The sequence below is a fragment of the Bufo gargarizans genome, chromosome 4, assembly GCF_014858855.1.
Source record: "Bufo gargarizans isolate SCDJY-AF-19 chromosome 4, ASM1485885v1, whole genome shotgun sequence".
NCBI lineage: Eukaryota > Metazoa > Chordata > Amphibia > Anura > Bufonidae > Bufo > Bufo gargarizans.
The window spans coordinates 340,106,371-340,130,244 of NC_058083.1; positions in this window are offsets into that span (position 1 = coordinate 340,106,371).

Genomic DNA, 23,874 nt, shown 5'->3' on the forward strand with positions numbered 1-23,874 from the left:
TAGGAGTTGCACTGGTGAGGTGACACTGCACTTGCAGGGCCTGAAACACACACGCTTGCAGGCAAGTGGGCAACTGACTGCTATTCTATTACAGTCAAAATTGTTGTTGTTTTTTTAAATGTAATATACTCTGACACCAGATACGAGTTGCACTGGTGACACTCTGCACTTGCAGGGCCTGAAACACACACGCTTGCAGGCAAGTGGGCAACTAACTGCTATTCTATTACAGTCAAAATTGTTGTTGCTTTTTTAAATGTAATATATTCTGACACCAGATAGGAGTTGCACTGGTGAGGTGACACTCTGCACTTGCAGGGCCTGAAACACACACGCTTGCAGGCAGGTGGGCAACTGACTGCTATTCTATTACAGTCAAAATTGTTTTGTTTTTTTATGTAATATACTCTGACACCAGATAGGAGTTGCACTGGTGACACTCTGCACTTGCAGGGCCTGAAACACACACACGCTTGCAGACAACTGACTGCTACTCTATTACAGTCAAGCTACTGTGACACCAGATATGAGTGAGTGGTGGCACTGGGCAAGTGGGCACAGTATACGCTGTGAGCCTGACACACACGCTGGCAGGCAACTGCAATTAGATTAAACAGGAAAAAAAAAAAAAAGCAGACTGATGTACTAGCCCTAAAAAGGGCTTTTTGGGGTGTTGTCAGGACGTTGTCCTTACAGCAGAGATCAGATGAGTCTTTCAGGACTGGAGTGGACACTGAATACACTAGCCTAGCTATCGATTTTCCCTATTAAATCAGCAGCAGCTACACTGTCCCTCCTCTCACTAAGAATGCAGCTTCCGAATGAATCTAAAATGGATGCTGTCCAGGAGGTGGGAGGGTCTGGGAGGGAGGGTTTCTGCTGCTGATTGGCTGGAATGTGTCTGCTGACTGTGAGGTACAGGGTCAAAGTTTACACAATGATGGCGAATAGGGGGCGGACCGAACATTGCATATGTTCGCCCGCCGCAGCGAATGCGAACAAGCTATGTTCGCCGGCGAATAGTTCGGGACATCTCTATCCACAGAAGGTCCTAATGACAGAGTGTGGAGGTGGCAGCATCAGGAGGAGGCCACAGAATGACACAATGACAGAGTCTGACGGTGTCGGCAGCATGAGGAGGCAACAGAGTGGCACAATGACAGAGCCTGGAGGTGGCTGCAGCATGAGGAGGCCACAGAGTGACCCAATAACAGAGTGTGGAGGTGGTGGCAGCATCATCAGGAGGAGGCCACAGAGTTGTAAGTGACATAGTGTGGAGGTGGCAGCAGCATGAGGTGACCACAGAGCGGCAAGGTGACATAGTGTGGAAGTGGCAGCAGCATCAGGAGGTCACAAAGTGGCAATGTGACATAGTGTGGAGGTGGTTGGAAATACCAGTAGCAGCTGAAGATGGTGGGTGAAAGAAGGAGCACTTGGAATCAGATGTGTGGCATCAGGCGGGGGGGCAGCATCAGAATAGTAGCTGAGGCAGGAAGCCAAAAGAAACTGGTCTCTTTTGTCAAAGTGTTGGTGTGGCACCATGGATGATCTAGTCTGATGCATCAGGAATTGGTGGGTGGAAATCCTGGCTGATCCACGCCTGATTCATCTTGACAAAGGTCAGTCTCTCCACTCTCTACATGGGTGGACAGGCGAGTTCTTTTTGTGGTAACTATGGCCCTGCTGCACTAAACACCCACTCAGATGCCACACTACTGGCTGGACAGGACAGCTTTTCCAGAGCAAACTCGGCCAGTTGCAGCCAAAAATCCAGTTTGGATTCCCAGTAGTCCAACGGATCTTCAATGACGGCTTGCAGGGTACAAGTATGCCACCACCTGCTGGTTCAGGTTCTGCTTCAGGTCTAGATGCTGCTGCTGGTAAGTAGTTTCTTCACTATGCAGGTGTAGAAAGCTGCTCATCAATGAATGTAGACTCAGACTGCTGCTGATGGAACTAGTACTGCTCCTGCCACCCCATCCCTCCCCAGTAGCCATGGCAGTGGAACGTGAGCACAGAGGACCCCCGGTCAGACCTGTGAGAGGATGGACGATGGGGCAGAGAGACAGCTGCCAACTGACTACAAAGGATGTCTCTATAGTAGTCCAGTTAGTCCTTCCTCTCAGCGGGTGGAAAAAAGACCCCCATTTTGGATCGGTAGCAAGGGTCCAACAAGGTGGAGAGCCAGAAGTCATCCCTCTGCCGAATGGTGACAATTCAGCTGTCACTACGCAAGCAAGTGAGCATGCAGCGGCCATTTGTGCAAGTGATTCGGAGGGACTCCCTGCCTCCATCTCCATTGCATACTGCCACAGTGTGCCTGGGTCATCTGACTTGTCTTTCTCATATCCCTCTTGCTCCTCCGACTGCTTCTCTCCTGTCACCTGTGTAGAAAAACCACACATTTCTCTACACATTGCTTGTGCTCCGATGTCCTCCTCCTCCTCCAGTCCAGCCCCCACAGGGCTCATGTGGCTGTAAGATGTAGGCGCCACGTCTCCAGTCCCCTGACCAGCCATATTTAGCAGCTTCTGTTCTAGGACATGAAGCAGTGGAAATACGTTGTTCATCCTGTAGTCCTGGCGACTGACGAATAACATGGCCTCCTCAAAGGGCCTGTGCAAACGGCAGGTGTCACGGATGAGCTGCCACGGGCTCACATCAAAGTTACACAGGGGAGTACTCCTGTCCGCTTGGATCATCAGGAAATCGTTTATGACCTTTCTCTGTTCGTACAGTCGGTCCATCTTATGGAGGGTGGAATTCCAACTGGTGGATACATTGCATATCAGCCTATGTTGGGGGATGCCATTCTGCCGTTGCAGCTCAAGGAGGGTGTGCTTCGTGGTGTACGAGTGACTGAAATGCATTCAAAGTTTCCTGCCCAGTTTTATGATGTCTTGCAGATGGGTAGAAGACTTCAGTAAACGCGTGACAACCAGATTGAACAAGTGTGCCATACAGGGCGCATGGCTCAGCCCTCCTTGACGCAGTGCTAACACAATGTTCTTTCCGTTGTCGGTCACCATGGCTCAGATTTTCAGTTGCTGCAGAGAAAGCCAGGATTCTATTTCTTGCTGAAGGACACAAAGCAGTTCCTCCCCTGTGTGACTCAGTTCGCCAAGGCAAACGAGGTCAAGAATAGCGTGACGCCGCTGTGCCCTGCACATGTGGTATGCTGGAGGGGCACTGTGAATTGTCCATGCAGTGGAGGCTGAGGACATGGTAGAGGATAAGGAGGCAGAGGCGGACATTATCGCTGGACCAACGGCGTGGTAACGTGGAGGCGGAAGCAGCGTCACCTGGTCAAGTTGCTGGTGTGGCTGTGCAGGAACCACATTCACCCAGTGGGGCGTAAAGGACATGTACTGTCCCTGACTGTAGTTACAGCTCTACACGTCGGCGCTGCCATGCACTTTGGCAGACACTGACAGGCTCAAGGACTGGCCTACCTTCTGTTCTACCTGTGTGTGCAGGGCTGGTACTGCCTTTTTGGCAAAGAAATGACGGCTTTGGACTCTCCACCTCTGTTCGGCTCAGTTCTCTGAAAGGTGCAGAGTCCACCACTTGGAAACGGAGGGACTGCAGCACCAGTAACTTGGACAGGAGCACATTCAGCTTCTGCGCCGTTGGATGAGTGTACGCATACTGTTGTCTCTTGGCAATCGCTTCGGTGATCGATTGCTGATGGAATGAGTGACGAGGAGGAGCAGGAGCATCTGGACCAGCAGATGATGGGAATGACAGACAGCTCCCTTCGGCTGAGGTGATAGAGCCTTGACTGCCTAAAACCAGGTGCGTGCCACTGGGTGATGCAGCAGTAGCTGCGGCAGGCTGGACCACCACATCGGAGCCACGTCTCTCCCAGGCCGCTGTATGGCGACGCTGCATATGTTGATGCAGGGCCGTAGTGCCATGCTTCACCTTCTGCCCACAGATTCTACATATGGCCACGTTAACCTCCTCCGATGGCTTAAGAAAAAACTGCCACACCGCCGAGTAGGTGATTTTACCACCAACACTACGCACTGACTGAATGCTATCGCCGTGCCGCTGCCTCCATGAACCCCTGCACCGCTACTCCCCAGGCAGATAGCCTCCCGCAAAGCGGCTGGTCTATCCCTGGCATGTTTGGCTCCTGACCTCTCATTGCTGCCACCCTGCTGACTCCCGGCCACGCTAGCGACTTGCTGGCTTTGCCGTTGGTTCACTGGCAAGCTGCCACCCTCTCTTCCGATGATGATGAAGCCCCTTGTCACCCAGCTCCCAAGTGCGATCAGCTACATCATCATCATCTAGTGGCATGGGAGCTGGTGTTGCGAGCGCTCCTGACCCAGAGACAGTTGAAATGGACATCAGTGACGATCAGACAGATCGTCACTGATGTCCATTTCAACTGTCTCTGGGTCAGGAGCGCTCGCAACACCAGCTCCCATGCCACTCTCCTCATCACTACTTGCCCGTCTAGCAGAGGAAACTGCGGATGTCTCCTCCACATCTTGGCTGTCTAGTACCTTGTCCTCGCTGTATAGTGGAGCTTAGCCTACAGCATGCAATACTTCTGTGGCTCTGGGAACCGAAAATGGACAGAGGCAGGTTGAGAACAGGTAAGGGCAAGTGGCCTGCTCCAGGGCCATGCCAACTAAGGATTGTGTCTGACGAACCCACTGACTCTTGGCTGGTGTCTGATATCACTTGCGATGAATTTGAAGATCGAGTCAACCACTTAAGAACCACTGGGTTGCTGGTCACAACACAACCACTAGCTGAGACTGGGAGCTCTGGCCTCTCGACCTGACCCCTGCTGTCATGGCCCCTTACTCTGCTGCAACCTCTGCCTGTGCCAGAAACATTTGGCCCTCTGCCACTCCCCTGTGCAGGGCCTGGCACTTCTCTGCTTGACATATTGTTATATCAAATAAGTAAAAAGGAAATTAAAACACCCCACAAAAGCCTTTACAACAGATTACTGCACTGCAGAGCGGCAAATTTATTTTTTCTTTTTCCGCTAAAACACCCCACAAAAGCTTTTACTACAGATTACTGCATCGCAGAACGGCAATTTTATTTTTTTATTTTTGCGCTAATACATGTGACAAAAGAATTTTCAAGAAAATCTTTTATTTTTCTGCTAAAACACCCCACAAAAGCCTTTACTACAGATAAGTGCACTGCAGAGTGGCAAATGTATTTTTTCTTTTTGCACTAATACACGCCACAAAAGGCTTTACAAGAAATAACTACACCGCTGAGTAGCAAATATATATTTTCTTTTTCCGCTAAAACACCCCAAAAAAGCCTTTACTACAGATTATTGTACCGCAGAGCAGCAAATTTATTTTTTATTTTTGCGCTAATACATGTGACAAAAGACTTTTCAAGAAAAAACTACACCACTCAGCGGAAAATCAAATTTTTGTTTTTCCGCTAAAACACCCCACTAAAGCCTTTACTACAGATTACTGCACCACTGTCATGGTCTTACCTCCTTGCTGTTCCCTTCGTTTGACATGTGCTGGCGGCCATCTTGGTTTCTGGGTTTTCTTGTAGCCTCCCACCCTGCGGCTCCTCCTTCCCACTGGGAGGAGCTGGATGCCTAGCTCATATATATAGGAGGTCTGTGGCTTCAGTTCCTTGCTTGGTCCTCCTGTGTTCACATGCTTCCAAGACTGCTGCTGCTTCTGGTTCCTGATCCTGGCCTCGTCTGACTACCCCGTTGGTTCCTGATTCCGGCTTCGTCTGACTACCCCGTTGGTTCCTGATCCTGGCTTCGTCTGACTACCCTTCTGGTTCCTGACCTCTGTCTCCGCAAGACCCTGCTTCGGTTTAGCCATCCGTTTGGACTTTGCTTACGGCTTGCTCTTCAATAAAACCTTCTTATTTTCCACTTATCTCTTGTTGTACGTCTGGTTCATGGTTCCATGACATTAGGACCAAGCCATGAATTCTGACGTACAGGGCCACCCTCGCTACCTACGCTGGTTGCCAGACTTGATCAGCAGGATCACCTGTTGGGTCGGTTCGCTGTGGCGTTGCAAACCCTGCTTGAACGCACGGCTCATTTAGCTTCCATTGCCGATGGGTCGGTTGTCGCTCCTGGGCCCGCTCCTACTGCCGCTCCGGTTGTTGCGCCAGAGTCTACCCTGACACCTGTTGCTGCGCCTGTGGTGTTTCAGGGTATGACCGGTTCTGCCCCCCTTCCACAGCGCTTTGGGGGAGAGCCAACTCAGTGCCGAGGTTTCCTTAACCAGGTGGGCATTTACTTTGAGTTGCTGCCACATGCCTTTCCTACTGAGAGATCAAAGGTGGGCTTCTTGATCTCGCTGCTCTCGGACAAGGCCTTGGCCTGGGCCAGCCCTTTATGGGAGAACAACAATCCGGTGGTTGCCGAGTTTTCCGGTTTTGTTGCTTCTCTTCGGAAGGTATTCGATGTGCCGGCTCGTGCTGCCTCTGCTGCGAAGCTCCTTATGTCCATCAGACAGGGTTCACGATCCGTAGCTGAATACGCCATTGAGTTTCGTACCCTGGCAGCAGAGGTGGGCTGGAATAATGAGGCTCTGGTCGCTGCTTTCTCTCATGGTCTCTCGGATGCCTTGAAGGATGAGGTTGCAGCTAAGGACCTACCAGTGGAGCTCGAGTCTCTTATTTCTTTCCTGATTTTGATTGACACCAGACTCAGGGAGAGACCTTCCTTTAAGGAGAGCCTGCGGAGGCCTTCTAACAGATTGGCGCCTACGTTTGCTGTCCCACCCGTGCCTCCCTCTCCTCCCACGCCTCCTGGGGATGACTTGTCTGGGGGTGAACCCATGCAGCTGGGGTTTGCTCGCCTGTCCGAGGGGGAGAGGGTACTCCGGAGACGCGAGGGCCGATGCATGTACTGTGGTCTCGGTGGGCATTTTCGGTTGGCATGCCCGAACCGTCCGGGAAACGCTCGCACCTGAGATCCTGTCGGGGGCAGATCTTGGGTGGAGTCTCCTCGTCCCCGGTTTCCCGTGTTGACAAACCACTGATTACTGTTGTCCTCTCCTGGGTCGGGGGCTCGGTGACGACCCAGGCGTTGGTGGACTCTGGTGCTGGTGGTTTGTTCATTGATAGTGTGTTCGCTGCCGCCAATTCCATTCCTCTGCAGCCTCGAGGTTCCCCACTGGCTCTTGAGGCGATAGACGGCAGACCCCTTCTGCCGCCACACGTGACTCATGAGACCCTTCCAGTGGGGATGGCCATTGGTGCCGTTCACAGAGAGTCGGTCTGTCTCCAGGTTATTTCGTCTCCACACTACTCGGTGGTCTTGGGGTACCCCTGGCTCCAGAAGCATAATCCGACTTTCGATTGGAAATCGGCCGAGATCCTCTCGTGGTCACCGCAGTGTGGGGCTAGTTGCATCCATGGGCCTGTCAAGTTGCTGAGTACTTCCTCGGACTCTCTGTTGCCTCCTGAATACGAGGAGTACCGGGATGTATTCGATAAGGTGCGTGCGGTTGCCCTACCTCCGCACCGCCCATACGATTGTGCCATAGAGTTACAATCTGGTGCCGTTCCTCCTCGTGGCAAAGTCTATCCACTGTCGGTAGCGGAGAATGAGGCCATGGAGGAGTACGTGAGGGAGGCGCTTTCACGCGGACACATTCGCAAATCCTCGTCCCCGGCAGGGGCTGGATTTTTCTTTGTGAAAAAGAAGGGCGGTGAATTGAGGCCTTGCATCGATTACAGGGGTCTCAATCGCATCACGATAAAGAACGCTTACCCGATACCCTTGATTTCCGAGCTGTTCGATCGCCTCAAAGGGGCCACGGTCTTTACCAAACTCGACCTGAGGGCGGCATATAACCTGGTAAGGATCAAGGCGGGCGATGAGTGGAAGACCGCGTTTAACACCAGGACCGGTCATTATGAATCCTTGGTTATGCCCTTTGGGTTGTGCAATGCGCCCGCAGTCTTCCAGGAATTCATCAACGATGTTTTCCGTGACCTGTTGCAGCAGTGTGTGGTGGTCTATTTGGATGACATCTTGGTATATTCTGAATCCATGGAGGCCCACGTTCTGGATGTCAGACGAGTGTTGCAACGGTTACGAGAGAACAAGCTGTTCGGTAAGCTTGAGAAATGCGAATTTCACCGATCCCAGGTAACCTTCTTAGGTTACATCATTTCCGCTGAGGGGTTCTCCATGGATCCTGAGAAGGTTTCGGCTGTCTTACAGTGGCCCCAGCCCAGTGGTCTTCGTGCCCTGCAGCGCTTTTTGGGCTTCGCCAATTATTATCGGAAGTTCATCAGGGACTTTTCCATGCTAGCCAAGCCTCTCACGGATCTGACCAGGAAGGGCAGCAATCCCCAGGTCTGGCCGCCCGAGGCCATCCGAGCTTTTGAGGCTCTAAAGTCCGCCTTTGTGTCGGCTCCGATTCTGTCGCATCCCAACCCTGGGTTGCCGTTTGTCCTTGAGGTGGACGCGTCTGAGACGGGAGTAGGCGCCCTCCTGTCTCAGCGTAGAACACCGGAGGGTCCTCTGCTTCCTTGTGGGTTTTACTCCCGGAAACTGTCTTCCGCGGAGTGCAACTATCAGATTGGTGACAGGGAGTTATTGGCCATCGTGCAGGCCCTTAAAGAATGGAGGCACTTGCTCGAGGGCTCGGTGGTTCCGGTTCTCATCCTGACGGACCACAAGAATCTGACCTACCTCTCTGAGGCCAAGAGATTGACACCACGTCAGGCCAGATGGGCTCTGTTCTTGTCACGTTTTAATTACGTGGTCTCCTACCTACCCGGTTCCAAGAACATCAGAGCGGATGCCTTATCACGGCAGTACTCCGAGCTGTCCGGGGAGGAGTCGATTCCGACTTCGGTCATACCTCCGAATCAGATCCTGGCCGCCATTCGCACCAGCCTGACCTCTCCCCTGGGTGAGCAGATTTTGGCGGCTCAATCTGGTGCTCCCTCTGGGAGACCCAATGGCAGGTGTTTTGTGCCTGAGGAGTTGCGCACTCGGTTGTTGCGAACCTACCATAACTCCAAGGCCGCGGGGCATCCTGGAAAGAATCAGCTGTCCTGGGCTGTTTCACGTCTGTTCTGGTGGCCTTCCCTACGTTCCGACATCGCCGCATATGTAGCGGCATGCTCCGTTTGTGCCCAGAGTAAGTCCCCTCGGCACCTTCCGTTGGGCCTTTTGCAACCCATAGCCACCGGGGAGCGTCCATGGTCACACCTGGGGATGGATTTCATTGTGGACCTCCCTGCATCCCGAGGCCATACGGTCATTCTCATGATAGTGGATCGGTTTTCCAAAATGTGCCACTGTGTTCCTCTCAAGAAGTTACCCTCTGCACAAGAGTTGGCCTCGATTTTTGCCAGGGAGGTCTTCCGGTTGCACGGTTTGCCCAAGGAGATTGTGTCGGATCGGGGGAGTCAGTTTGTGTCCAGGTTCTGGCGCGCCTTTTGCTCCCAGTTGGGGATTCATCTCTCTTTCTCCTCGGCCTACCACCCTCAGTCCAATGGGGCCGCAGAACGATCCAATCAGGCCTTGGAGCAATTCCTTCGTTGCTATGTCTCCGATCACCAAGACAATTGGGTTGACCTCCTGCCTTGGGCTGAGTTTGCCAGGAACACGGCGGTGAACTCTTCCTCTGGGACGTCTCCCTTCATGGCCAATTATGGGTTCCAACCTGCCATGTTACCGGAGGTATTCTCTCCCCAGGATATTCCGGCTGTGGAGGATCACCTTTCCGTCCTACGTGCTTCTTGGGTACAGATCCAGAGGTCCCTTGAGGTCTCTGCGCAGCGCCAGAAACTCCAGGCTAATCGCAGACGAGCGCCCGCTCCTTCCTACCAGGTCGGAGACCGCGTATGGTTGTCCACCCGCAACCTCAACCTTCGAGTGCCCACTCCCAAGCTGGCGCCTCGCTTTGTTGGTCCCTTCCGAGTGCTTCGCAGGGTAAACCCGGTAGCCTATGCCCTTGCGCTTCCTCCTGGCATGCGGATCTCCAACGTGTTTCATGTCTCCCTGTTGAAGCCACTGGTGTGTAATCGTTTCACTTCCTCGATTCCTCGGCCTCGTCCGGTCCAAGTGGGCAATCGTGAGGAGTATGAGGTGAGCAATATCCTGGACTCACGCCTGGTCCGCGGCCGGGTGCAGTTTTTGGTCCATTGGTGTGGTTATGGTCCAGAGGAGCGTTCCTGGGTTCCCTCCGCAGATGTCCATGCTCCTGTCTTGCTGCGAGCCTTCCACGCACGCTTCCCTCGGAAACCGTTCCTTACTCCGCGGAGGAGGGGCCCTTGAGGGGGAGGTACTGTCATGGTCTTACCTCCTTGCTGTTCCCTTCGTTTGACATGTGCTGGCGGCCATCTTGGTTTCTGGGTTTTCTTGTAGCCTCCCACCCTGCGGCTCCTCCTTCCCACTGGGAGGAGCTGGATGCCTAGCTCATATATATAGGAGGTCTGTGGCTTCAGTTCCTTGCTTGGTCCTCCTGTGTTCACATGCTTCCAAGACTGCTGCTGCTTCTGGTTCCTGATCCTGGCCTCGTCTGACTACCCCGTTGGTTCCTGATTCCGGCTTCGTCTGACTACCCCGTTGGTTCCTGATCCTGGCTTCGTCTGACTACCCTTCTGGTTCCTGACCTCTGTCTCCGCAAGACCCTGCTTCGGTTTAGTCATCCGTTTGGACTTTGCTTACGGCTTGCTCTTCAATAAAACCTTCTTATTTTCCACTTATCTCTTGTTGTACGTCTGGTTCATGGTTCCATGACAACCACAGAGTGGCAAATGTATTTTTTCTTTTTCTGCTAAAACACCCCACAAAAGCCTTTACAACAGATTACTGCACCGCAGAATGGCAAATGTATTTTTTCTTTTTTTGCTAATACACGTCACAAAAAGCTTAATAAGAAATAACTGCAAAGCAGAGCGCAAATTCATTTTTTATTTTCCCGCTAAAACACCCCACAAAAGCCTTTACAACAGATTACTGCACCGCAGAGCAGCAAATGTATTTTTTCTTTTTGCACTAACATGTCACAAAAGGCTTTACAAGAAATAACTGCACCGCAGAGAGGCAAATGTATTTTTTTCTTTTTGTGCTAATACATGTCACAAAAAGCGTAACAAGAATTAGTAGCACTGCAGAACGGCAAATGTATTTTTTCTTTTTGCACTAATACACGCCACAAAAGGCTTTACAAGAAATAACTACACCGCTGAGTAGCAAATATATTTTTTCTTTTTCCGCTAAAACACCCCACAAAAGCCTTTACTACAGATTACTGTACCGTAGAGCAGCAAATTTATTTTTTGTTTTTTCGCTAATACATGTGACAAAAGACTTTTCAAGAAAAAACTACACCACCGAGCGGCAAATCTAATTTTTCTTTTTCTTCTAAAACACCCCACAAAAGCCTTTATTGTACAAAAGATTACTGCACAGCAGTGCAGAAAATGTATTTTTTCTTTTTCCGCTAAAACACCTAACAAAAGCCATTAATTACTATAGATAAGTGCATAGCACAGGGGTAAGTAAGACTTAGAAATATTTTCTTGTAATAACCCCTGCTAATGCCTGTATCAAACAGCACTCGCACCCTAATAAGAACGGTTTGCTGGAATTACAGAGCTTTACAGTCGTGGCCAAAAGTTTGAGAATGACACAATTATTAGTTTTCACAAAGTTTGCTGCTAAACTGCTTTTAGATCTTTGATTCAGTTGTTTCTGTGATGTAGTGAAATATAATTACACGCACTTCATATGTTTCAAAGGCTTTTATCGACAATTACATGACATTTATGCAAAGAATCAGTATTTGCAGTGTTGGCCCTTCTTTTTCAGGACCTCTGCAATTCGACTGGGCATGCTCTCAATCAACTTCTGGGCCAATTCCTGACTGATAGCAACCCATTCTTTCATAATCACTTCTTGGAGTTTGTCAGAATTAGTGGGTTTTTGTTTGTCCACCCGCCTCTTGAGGATTGACCACAAGTTCTCAATGGGATTAAGATCTGGGGAGTTTCCAGGCTATGGACCCAAAATGTCAACGTTTTGTTCCTTGAGCCACTTAGTTATCACTTTTGCCTTATGGCATGGTGCTCCATCCTGCTGGAAAATGCATTGTTCTTCACCAAACTGTTGTTGGATTGTTGGAAGAAGTTGCTGTTGGAGGGGGTTTTGGTACCATTCTTTATTCATGGCTGTGTTTTGGGGCAAAATTGTGAGTGAGCCCACTCCCTGGGATGAGAAGCAGCCCCACACATGAATGGTCTCAGAATGCTTTACTGTTGGCATGACACAGGACTGATGGTAGCGCTCACCTTTTCTTCTCCAGACAAGCCTTTTTCCTGTAGCCCCAAACAATCGGAAAGAGGCTTCATCGGAGAATATGACCCAGTCCTCAGCAGTCCATTCACCATATTTTCTGCAGAAGAGCAATCTGTCCCTGTTTTATTTTTAGAGAAGTGGCTTATTTGCTGCCCTTCTTGACACCAGGCCATCTTCAGATGCGCTCACACCTGCCTGCTGCCATTCCTGAGCAAGCTCTGCACTGGTGGCACTCCGATCCCGCAGATGAATCCTCTTTAGGAGATGATCCTGGCGCTTGCTGGACTTTCTTGGACGCCCTGAAGCCTTCTTAACAAGAATTGAACCTCTTTCCTTGAAGTTCTTGATGATCCTATAAATTGTTGATTGAGGTGAAATCTTAGTAGCCACAATATCCTTGCCTGTGAAGCCATTTTTATGCAACGCAATGATGGCTGCATGCATTTCTTTGCAGGTCATCATGGTTAACAATGAAAGAACAGTGATTTCAAGCATCACCCTCCTTTTAACAGGTCAAGTCTGCCATTTTAACCCAATCAGCCTGACATAATGATCTCCAGCCTTGTGCTCGTCAACATTCTCACTTGAGTTAACAAGACGATTACTGAAATGATCTCAGCAGGTCCTTTAATGACAGCAATGAAATGCAGTGGAATTTTTTTGGGGGGATTAAGTTAATTTTCATGGCAAAGAAGGACTATGCAATTCATCTGATCAGTCTTCATAACATTCTGGAGTATATGCAAACTGCTATTATAAAAACTTAAGCAGCAACCTTTCCAATTTCCAATATTTATGTAATTCTCAAAACTTTTGGCCACGACTGTATAATGGCATTTTGGGTGCCCAGTTAGTGCTGCAAGGTCTAATAGGAAAGTTTCTATTACCTAGGCTGTCACCTCCCTGACTGAACCCTGTTCAACAGAAATGCAGTGAAATGATTCCTCCCTATCCTTTCTCTACACCTTGAATATTCTTTCCCTGCACTAAGTATGCTGACGATTTTTCTATCACTGTACCTAGCACCTGCAGACACGTCTCTCCCTGCACTAAGTATGCTGGTGAATGGCAGAATCTAAGATGGCTGCCGTATTTATAGGGCTGTGACATCACAGGGCTGGTTGGCTGCTGATTGGCTGCATGCATGTCAGTATGGGTGATCCTGCCTCCCCAGACTTCCTTTCTCCATGTCCTCACACGTGCAGCAGCCATTTTAGGAAAAATGTGATTTATTACTACGAAGCGCGAGGAATTTCACATTCAGTGTGAATCAAAATTTTCCCGAAAAACTAATTCCACTTCGCCAGCTTCGATTCGCTCATCTCTACTTACCATCCATGCCCTTGCAAGGTTCTAAATATCATACGGGGACATTGGCATATCTTACATAAATCTTTTCCACTAATAATGGAATTCTGCCAAACCATACTACCTTGTAATCGACGACTAAAGAACTTGCGCGATCTACTTGTATGGGCCAATGAGGGGTCTTCCACAGCAGTTCCGAGACAGACCTTTCTAAAAACAGGCACATTTCCCTGTCTCCATTGCATTTAGTGCACATATGTTCTTAAAGGTGCAGAAATTGTTCACCCACATACAGGTGAAGCAATTTCAATACGTGAATTTTTTTCATGATTTTTTTCAGACTATGTGGTATATATTTTAAAATGTCCATGTTGATTGATATATGTGGGGGAAACTACTCAGAAGATCCGAGAACAGATCAGTCAACACAATCAGAAGAAAAAAATCTTCTTTTACCAGTCCTGGACCATTTTGAGAAAGCAAGACTCAATATAGCTCAACTTAAATTCTAGGTGGTAGAACATGTTCCTCCATTTAGATGAGGGGGTGATAGGGCCAAACGACTTAAAATAAGAAAGGCAGACTGGATTCATAGGCTACAGAGCCTTTCACCCAAAGGGCTAAACAGAGAGTATGAAATTCAGTTTCCTCTAATTTCTGTTAGTTTGATATATGTCTATTTTCTTTTTTCTTCTACGTTTTTAGGCCCCCTAACCATATTGGACCCTACTACTGCCACATGTTGATATCCTTTACTAACATCCATTTTCATTTTCCTGTACTACGACCAACGGTACTCAGATACCTCACTTAGGCCCATTTGGTCATCTTTATATGCCTATCTTTTCTTCTCTTCTAACTAGGGTTGAGCGAACCCGAACTGTAAAAACTTTAGGATTTTTGGACCCCAGACCCAAACCCGAACATTTCCTTAAAAGTTTGGGTTCGGTGTTCGGCGATTTCTTTAAAGGCTGCAGAGCAGACAATCAACAAGCATTTAACTGCGTGACCTTAGAAGCCATCACATCCATGCCTACTAATGGCATGGCTGTGATTGGCCAGTGCAGCATGTGACCTAGCCTCTATATAAGCTGGAGTCACGTAGCGCTGCACGTCACTCTGCTGTGCTTAGTGTAGGGAGAGGATGCTGCTGCTGTGAGGGAGAGAATAGGACAGAATCTTTTAACTCCAATAGAACTCAGCGATCTACATAGATATAGTTATGTGGGTGCAGTGCACAATCTTTTTTCCCTGCCCTGAGCCCAGTGCCAGAGAAAAATAACTTTTATCCGTCTGTTAGTTTGGTGGGCGGTGGCAGCGGCCATTTTATGCAAGCTCAGTGCACCAGCACTGCATCTGTGCTATTGTGACATTCTAAATCCAAGCTTGAAATACTGCAAAAATAATCTGTCTTTGAAAAAACACAAATTTTTGGCAATATCCAACATCTAGCGCCTTTGCAGGATTAGTCAGTGTGCAATTTAAGCTAGAAAAACAGCTATAATTTTCAGGGTTTTTAAAAACACCCTTTTTTGGCAAAATACACTATTTTACAGCCCTTGCTGCATCTGCACGTGTGAAATTCAAGCATTATATACAGCTTTCATATTCTTTTATTAACCACTTCCCGTCACACTAACGCCGATAGGTGTCAGGACCGCGGCGCTCTCAGGTCTCAGCGACGCCTATTGGCGTCATCTTGTGAGAATCACAGGAGCGCGCGTTCACAGGATTGCGCAGTTAAACTACAGCCTGCCAGTGCTGATCATTGGCTGGCAGGCTGTAGATTTTTAAAATAACCAATCAGAGAGGTATATCAGATGCTATTTTGTAAATAGCGTCTGATATACCTGCTACCTGCTCCTCTGGTGGTCCCTTTTGCTTGGATCAACCACCAGAGGACACAGGCAGCTCTGTAAGTAGAACCAAACACCACATACACATTACACCCCCCCTGTCACTTATTAGTCCCTTATTAACCCCTGATCACCCCATATAGACTCCCTGATCACCCCCCTGTCACTCTCCTGTCATTGATCACCCCCTGTAAGGGTCTTATCACCGCCAGTTACTTAGCTACTTGTTAGGTAGTTAGAGCCCAGCCCACCGCACCGCAGTCACTGATTAGTCGCTGATTAGCGTAATCGCTGTCGCTAATCAGCACTAGTACTATATAGTATCTGTAAGTGATCAAGACTGATCACAATCAGATCTATATCAGTACATTAGGGTCACCTTAGGCTCTACAAAAAACGCAGTGTTCGCCCGATCAGGCCTGATCCTGTGCCCACACTTGAGTTCAGTCTGCCCCACCGCAGTGACAGAATTATTATTTTTCTGATCACTGGAAAAACACTGTAAAATCGCTGCAGCGCTATAAAGATCACTTTTGAGCTTTCTGGATCTTTATTAGCGATCGCAGCTTTACTTCGCAAGCACTCCTTTTTACTAGGCAGGTGTGCTCTTTTTCCCGGGTAGTCTCAGAGGAATACCCCCTAAATTTAGTTATCCCAAAATGTCAAAGGGTTATTCCGCTGAAGATGCCTACAGGATTCTGGCCCTGATGGATGAAAGCGATGGGGACGCCTCACCCGCTGAATCCAGTGGTTCAGAATATGAACCTGTAGACAGCAGTGGCACTCTAACCGCTAGTGAAGATGACGAGGTTGAGGTCCCTGCTATGGTCAGGCGTACCCAACCCCATGTCAGTGTTCTGCATACCCCGCGTGATGAGCCTCATTTGCAGCAGAGTGGTGCTAGCTCTGATCTTTTTTATGGTGCGGCATACATCAGCAGCGCAGCACATCCTGGACCTTCTACCAGCACTGCCGTATTCCCTGGTGAAGTGGCGAGCTCCAGAAGGGCAGTTCAAGCTGGTACGGTGGCACGTGCAGTAACTCCCCCGTCGCAGCCACCGCGTTCACAGGCCCGTAGAGCCCTTAGTCTCCCAGAGGTGCTGGCAAACCCAAATTGGCAATCCCCTGCTTCCGCCGCACCCGTATTGCCCCCTTTCACCGCCCAGTCTGGAGTTTGTGTGGAGTCAGCTCATTTAGGATCAGCCCTTGAGTTTTTTTAGCTGTTCTTCACCGCGGATCTCTGTGACTCAGTTGTGGCGGAAACCAACTGCTACGCCACACAGTATATAACCGCCAATCCGGAAAGCTTCTATGCCCAGCCTTTCCAGTGGAAACCAGTCACAGTTTCCGAATTTAAAATATTTTTGAGCCTTATGCTCAGCATGGGTCTAACTAAAAAAACTGTACATTTTACCGGACGCCTTGGCATCAAACAGTACATCCCCGGCAAGAGTGCCCGGTATGGGGTCAAACTGTATAAGCTCTGTGAAAGGGCCACTGGCTATACATGTCGTTTTAGGGTCTATGAGCGAAAAGACTCAAAACTGGAGCCGGTCGGATGCCCTGACTACCTGGGGAGCAGTGGCAAGATTGTCTGGGACTTGGTGTCACCCTTACTCCACAAGGGGTACCACTTATACGTGGACAATTTTGGCCCTCTTTCGGCACTTATATATAGTCGGAATTCAATGCTGTGGCACCGCGCGACCTAGTCGCCGGGGCTTCCCCCAACAGCTCGTTAATACCCAACTTGCACGAGGGGGGGGGGGAGAGGGCTGCCTTGTGTGACCAAGAACTGCTTGCGGTGAAATGGAGGGACAAGAGGGACGTTTACCTTCTGCCCACCATTCAGGCAGACACGACAGTACAAATTGAAAGGGCAACTGGAGTCATTGAGAAACCCCTCTCTGTCCACAACTATAACCTTCACATGGGAGGGGTTGACTTCAATGACCAGATGTTGGCTCCCTATTTAGTGTCCCGCCGCACCAGACGCTGGTATAAGAAGGTGTCTGTTTATTTAATTCAATTGGCTGTCTATAATAGTATTGTTCTCTACAGTAATGCTGGGAGAACGGGATCCTTCCTAAAATTTTAGGAAGAGATCATTTCGGAACTCCTGTATCCAGGAAGTTCCTGATGTATTTAGCCGACTACATGACAGACACTACCCGAGTGTCTATCCTGGTACCCCAACTCAGCGTTCCCCAAGAAAAAGATGTCGTGTCTGTAGCAGGGCTGGAATAAGGCGTGACACCACTGTTTTTTGTCCTGATTGTCCTGACCAGCCTGCCCTATGCATAGGGGAGTGTTTTCGCAAGTACCACCACACACAGGTACACTATTACTGTAGGGATCGCGTGACACAGGACAGGCACACAGGGGTCTTAGGGCCCTTTCACACAGAGCTGCTACAAACCTCTCCTTTCACCTGGGACAAAATACATAATGTACTTCGCCACATCTCTGGGCGCTTTGCGCTTTGCACATTGTTCCATGGGGAAGGAGAGGTTTGTCCTCTAAAGGTAAAAAATAAAAATAAAAATCACAGGTAAGCAAAAAAGTTAATGTTCTGTTTCAAATGTCATATAAAGTTTATAAAAGTTGATGTTAATACATTTATTGCGTTGCTGCCTGTTTTTTTTTTATATATTTTTTTTATTAGCTTCTAGGTGGACCAAGCGATCAACCAGCTGCAGCACTGATGTGCATTCTGACAGAAGCATTGCGCTGCTGTCAGATTACACAAAGTCAGTGTATGCGGCGCTGCAAGACGAGATTTCTCCTCTGCAGTAAAAAATATAAGTTTGCCGAGGCTTATAAGCTGAGGGGCGGTGTTCATATGCTTTGGCAAACACTTTGTATAAAAAATAAATAAATATTCTAGCAATGATTTATTCATCCACATCGATTGATGTGAATGGAGAAATCGGGTTTGCCAGGGCATACGAGCTGAAGTGGGTTTGGATGTTTGGCGGAGCTCCTATGTCCTGGCAGACGCCTTTCCCATCTTTTTGTATTTTTATTTGTATTTAAATTTGCACATTTTTGGGCAGAGATTTTTTCATCCACATTGATCAATGCGAATGAAGAAATCTGTGCCGTTCATTTTTTCTATCAGCCCAGAGGCTGAACGGAAAAAAAAATCTCATTACCCGTATGCTCAATATAAGGAGAATAGCAGAAACTCCTAATGCTGGCCATACATGTAATGATTGTGGAGACCCTCAAATGCCAGGGCAGTACAAACACCCCACAAATGACCCCATTTTGGAAAGAAGACACCCCAAGGTATTCGCTGAGGGACATATTGAGTCCATGAAAGATTGAACTTTTTGTCACAAGTTAGCGGAAAGGGAGACTTTGTGAAAAAAAAAAAAAAAAATCCATTTCCGCTAACTTGTGCCCCCCAAAAAAATCTTCTATGAACTCACCATGCCCCTCACGGAATACCTTGGGGTGTCTTTCCAAACTGGGGTCACATGTGGGGTATTTATACTGCCCTGGCATTTTAGGGGCCCTAAAGCTTGAGAAGAAGTCTGGAATCCAAATGTCTAACAATGCCCTCCTAAAAGGTACTCATTGGAATTTGGGCCCCTTTGCACACTTAGGCTGCAAAAAAGTGTCACACATGTGGTATTGCCGTACTCAGGAAAAGTAGGGCAATGTGTTTTGGGGTGTCTTTTCACACATACCCATCCTGTGTGTGAGATATATCTCTATAAATGACAACTTTAAAAACAAATTATACAAAATTGTCAATTTACAGAGATATTTCTCTCACCCAGCATGGGTATATGCAAAAATACACCCCACAAACACATTGCCCTACTTCTTCTGAGTATGGTGATATGTGTGACTCTTTATTGCAGCCTAGGTGCTCAAAGGGGCCCAAATTCCAATGAGTACCTTTAGGATTTCACAAGGCATTTTTACGCATTTGGATTCCAAACTAATTCTCACGCTTTAGGGCCCCGAAAATGCCAGGGCAGTATAAATACCCCACAAGTGACCCCATTTTGGAAAGAAGACACCCCAAGGTTTTCCGTAAGGGGTATGGTGAGTTCATGTAAGATTTAATTTTGTGTCACAAGTTAGTGGAATATGATACTTTGTAAGAAAAAAAAAATATATCAATTTCTGCTAACTTGTGCCCAAAAAAAAAAAACTTCTATGAACTCACCATGTCCCTCACAGAATACCTTGGGGTGTCTTTTTTCCAAAATAGGGTCACTAGTGGGGTATTTATACTGCCCTGGCATTTCAGGGGCCTAAAGCGTGAGAAGTAGTTTGGAATCCAAATGCGTAAAAATGCCCTGTGAAATCCTAAAGGTACTCATTGGAATTTGGGCCCCTTTTGGCACCTTGGCTGCAAAAAAGTGTCCCACATGTGGTATCGCCATACTCAGAAGAAGTAAGGCAATGTATTTTGGGGTGTATTTTTACATATACCCATACTGTGTGTGAGAAATATCTCTGTAAATGACAACTTTAAAAAAATGTATGCAAAGTTGTCAATTTAAAGAGAAATTTCTCTCACCCAGCATGGGTATATGTAAAAATACACCCCAAAACACATTTCCCTACTTATGAGTACGGCGTTACCACATGTGTGACACTTTTTTGCAGCCTAGGTGCGCAAAGGGGCCCAAATTCCAATGAGAACCTTTAGGATTTCACAGGGAATTTTTACGCATTTGAATTCCAAACTACTTCTCACGCTTTAGGGCCCCTAAAATGCCAGGGCAGTATAAGTACCCCACAAGTGACCCTATTTTAGAAAGAAGACACCCCAAGGTATTCCATGAGGGGTATGGTGAGTTCATGTAAGATTTTATTTTTTGTCGCAAGTTAGTGGAATATGAGACTTTGTAAGAAAAAAATATATATCAATTTCCGCTAACTTGTGCCAAAACAAAAAACTTCTATGAACTCGCCATGCCCCTCACGGAATACCTTGGGGTGTATTTTTTTCCCAAAATGGGGTCACTTGTGGGGTATTTATACTGCCCTGGCATTTTAGGGGCCTAAAGCGTGAGAAGTAGTTTGGAATCCAAATGCGTAAAAATGCCCTGTGAAATCCTGAAGGTACTCATTGGAATTTGGGCCCCTTTGTGCACCTAGACTGCAAAAAAGTGTCACACATGTGGTATCGCCGTACTCAGAAGAAGTAGGGCAATGTGGTTTGGGGTGTATTGTTACATATACCCATACTGTGTGTGAGAAATATCTCTGTAAATGACAACTTTTACATTTTTTTTATACAAAGTTCTCAATTTACAGAGATATTTCTCTCACCCAGCATGGGTATATGTAAAAATACACCCCAAAACACATTTCCCTACTTCTTCTGAGTACGGCAATACCACATGTGTGACACTTTTTTGCAGCCTAGGTGCGTAAAGGGGCCAAAAGTCCAACAAGTACCTTTAGGCTTTACAGGGTTTGCCCTGCCCAAAATGCCAGAACAGTAAACACACCCCACAAATGACCCAATTTCGTAAAGTAGACACCCAGTAGACAAGGTATTCACTGAGGGGCATAGTGAGTCTGTGGGAGATTTATTTATTTATGCCAGAAATGGAAACTTTATTATTATAATTTTTTCCTCAGAAAGTGTCATTTTCTGCTAACTTGTGAAAAAAAAGTTAAATCATACATGAACTCACTATGCCCCTCTGCGAATACTTTGGGGTGTCTTCTTTCTAAAATGGGGTCATATGGGGGGGTATTTATACTATCCTGGCATTCTAGCACCTCAAGAAACATGACAGGTGCTCAGAAAGTCAGAGCTGCTTCAAAATGCGGAAATTCTCATTTTTGTATCATAGTTTGTAAACGCTATAACTTTTGCGCAAACCAATAAATATACACTTATTGGATTTTTTTAATAAAAAACATGTAGCACAATAAATTCTGACACAAGCTTGTATAGAAATGTAATTATATTTGAACAATTTTACCAGAAAAAGTTAAAAATACACTTTTTTTTAGAAAATTAAAATTCATTTGGGTGCCAAGTTGCATGACCGAGCAATAAACCGTTAAAGTTGTGAAGTGCCGATTTGTAAAAAAAAAGGGCCTGGTCACTAGGAGGGTATAAACCTGTAGTCCTTAAGTGGTTAACAAAATTTTTTTTTTGCTAAATACTTAATATTGCAGCCCTTGCTGCATCTGTGATTGTTAAAAACAAGTTTTAAAAACTTCAATAATTTTCTGGCTTAAAAAAACACATTTTTGGCAATATCCAACATCTGGTGCCTTTGTAGGATTAGTCAGTGTGCAATTTAAGCTAGAAATACAGCTATAATTTTCATGGTTTTTAAAAATACCTTTTTTGGCCAAAATACACAATTTTACAGCCCTTGCTGCATCAGCACGTGTGAAATGCAAGCATTATATACTGCTGTCATATTCTGTTGTTAAACAAACAGCCATTTTTGGCAAAAAACGTAATTTTACACAAATGTTCTCAACCTGAGCACAACCTGCATGACCAGGCATTTAAGTGCAAAGCATGAGCTGCAGTGGAGTAGACACCTCAAAAACCAAGAAAGGTCTTTGGCATCTCCTGCTTCCTCTTCTGCTGCAGTCTTGGCCTCTTCATTCACCTCTGGAGTGACAACAGAGGATCTGCAAGCAACACTACCACCTTGGTCACCAAGCATCTCCACAATGTCCCACCGAACCGTTCAGCTCTACATCTCCCAAACACTAGAGCGGAAGAGGAAGTACCCCCCTACCCACCCACGATCCCTTGCCCTGAATGCCAGCATTTCTAAATTACTGGCCTTTGAAATGCTGTCATTCCGTCTGGTGGAGACAGAGAGTTTTAAAGGCTTATGGCAGTGGCTGTCCCACAGTACGTCGTGCCCAGCCGCCACTACTTTTCCAGGCAAGCCATCCCTTCCCATCCAAATGGGGGACTATAGAGCTCAGCCCGACCGTGCGATCAGCCTCCCATACAGCTTCCTGCAGTGAGACAGGAGACCACACTTCATCAGCCCCACAGTCAGTGAGCATCAAACCTATATTCACAGCCCTGGGTGTAGCAGGCAGACCACACCCAGCAAGCATAGTGAAGGATTAACTCCTTCCCTACCCAACTAATGCCAGAGATAACCAACCTGCCAGGATCAGTGTACACAGACACCCACCCTGCTCTTACTTCACCGGGGCCACGACCCCCGGTGGTACGTATCTTCCATCCACTACCACTCCAGACATTCTCTTACAGTATGCACTTTCTATGTCTGGTGTGCACGGGGTTTAAGTTATGTGTGCACTTTCCTCTTTAAGTGGCTTTCTTCCCTTGCCTGGTGTAGGAAGGGTTAACTCCCTTCTTAGTGTGTGAACACTGGGTGTGTTTGTGTGTGGGTGTGGCCACTTTGGGCTATAAAGCTTCTGCTGAGATCAGAAGTCTGGTGTGTACTCCAGCCTTCTTGTCTGTGAAGGTTCTCATTTATCCAGGTCATGGTATATATCTGTAAAGAATAAATCAAGGCAACTGGACGTACTGTAGGTTTCTTGAAAACGTTTCACTCGTTCTTCCAACGAGCTTTCTCAATTCTGATTGATTGTACAACAATTCTGGGAATAAATATGTAACTGAATCCACATCTGGTAATTATACCCAGCATTGGGTCAAAGGTGTTGAATCCATTATCCTAATTGGAGTCAGTAGGTGATAAAGACTTCACAAAAAAAGGTGTCAAGAAAGCATTGTATGTGGCAGACAATAGATGTCTAACCCCCCCACCTCTATTCAAGCTTGGCTTCTCCATTTTTACGTAGATGGCCTCCTGCACGCCTCGTTTGTACCAATCGGCCTCCTTATCCAAAACACGTACTTGACTGTCTTCAAAGGTGTGACCTGTTCCTTTTAGATGTAAGTGCACGGCTGAATCTTGACCAGAGGTTTTAGCTCTTCCATGCTGAGCAATACGCTGATGTAGTTGTTGTTTTGAAGAAAAAAACTGTTTCACATTTTAAAAAGAAAATTCACCCAAAATCTGTTATAATTTTTTTTTTTAAATAGATGAAAAAAATAATAAATAGACATATAACCTCGTCCGCAACGACCGGCTCTATAATAATATCATATGATCTACCCCATCAGATGAACGCCGTAAAAAATAAATAAATAAACATTGCGCCAAAACAGATTTATTTAGTTAGCTCACCTACCAAAAAACATAATGTTAATCAATCAAAAAGTTGCATGTACCCCAAAATGGTAGCAATAAAAATTTCACTTTAATACAGAATGCTTACTAAAATGTGGCTTGAGGGGTTAAAACAGCTTTTTTTTGTCACCTCACAAAAAACATAATATCAATCAATCAATCAAAAAGTCGTATGTACCCCAAAATGGTAGCAATAAAAACGTCACCTCGTCCTGCAAAAAAACATGCC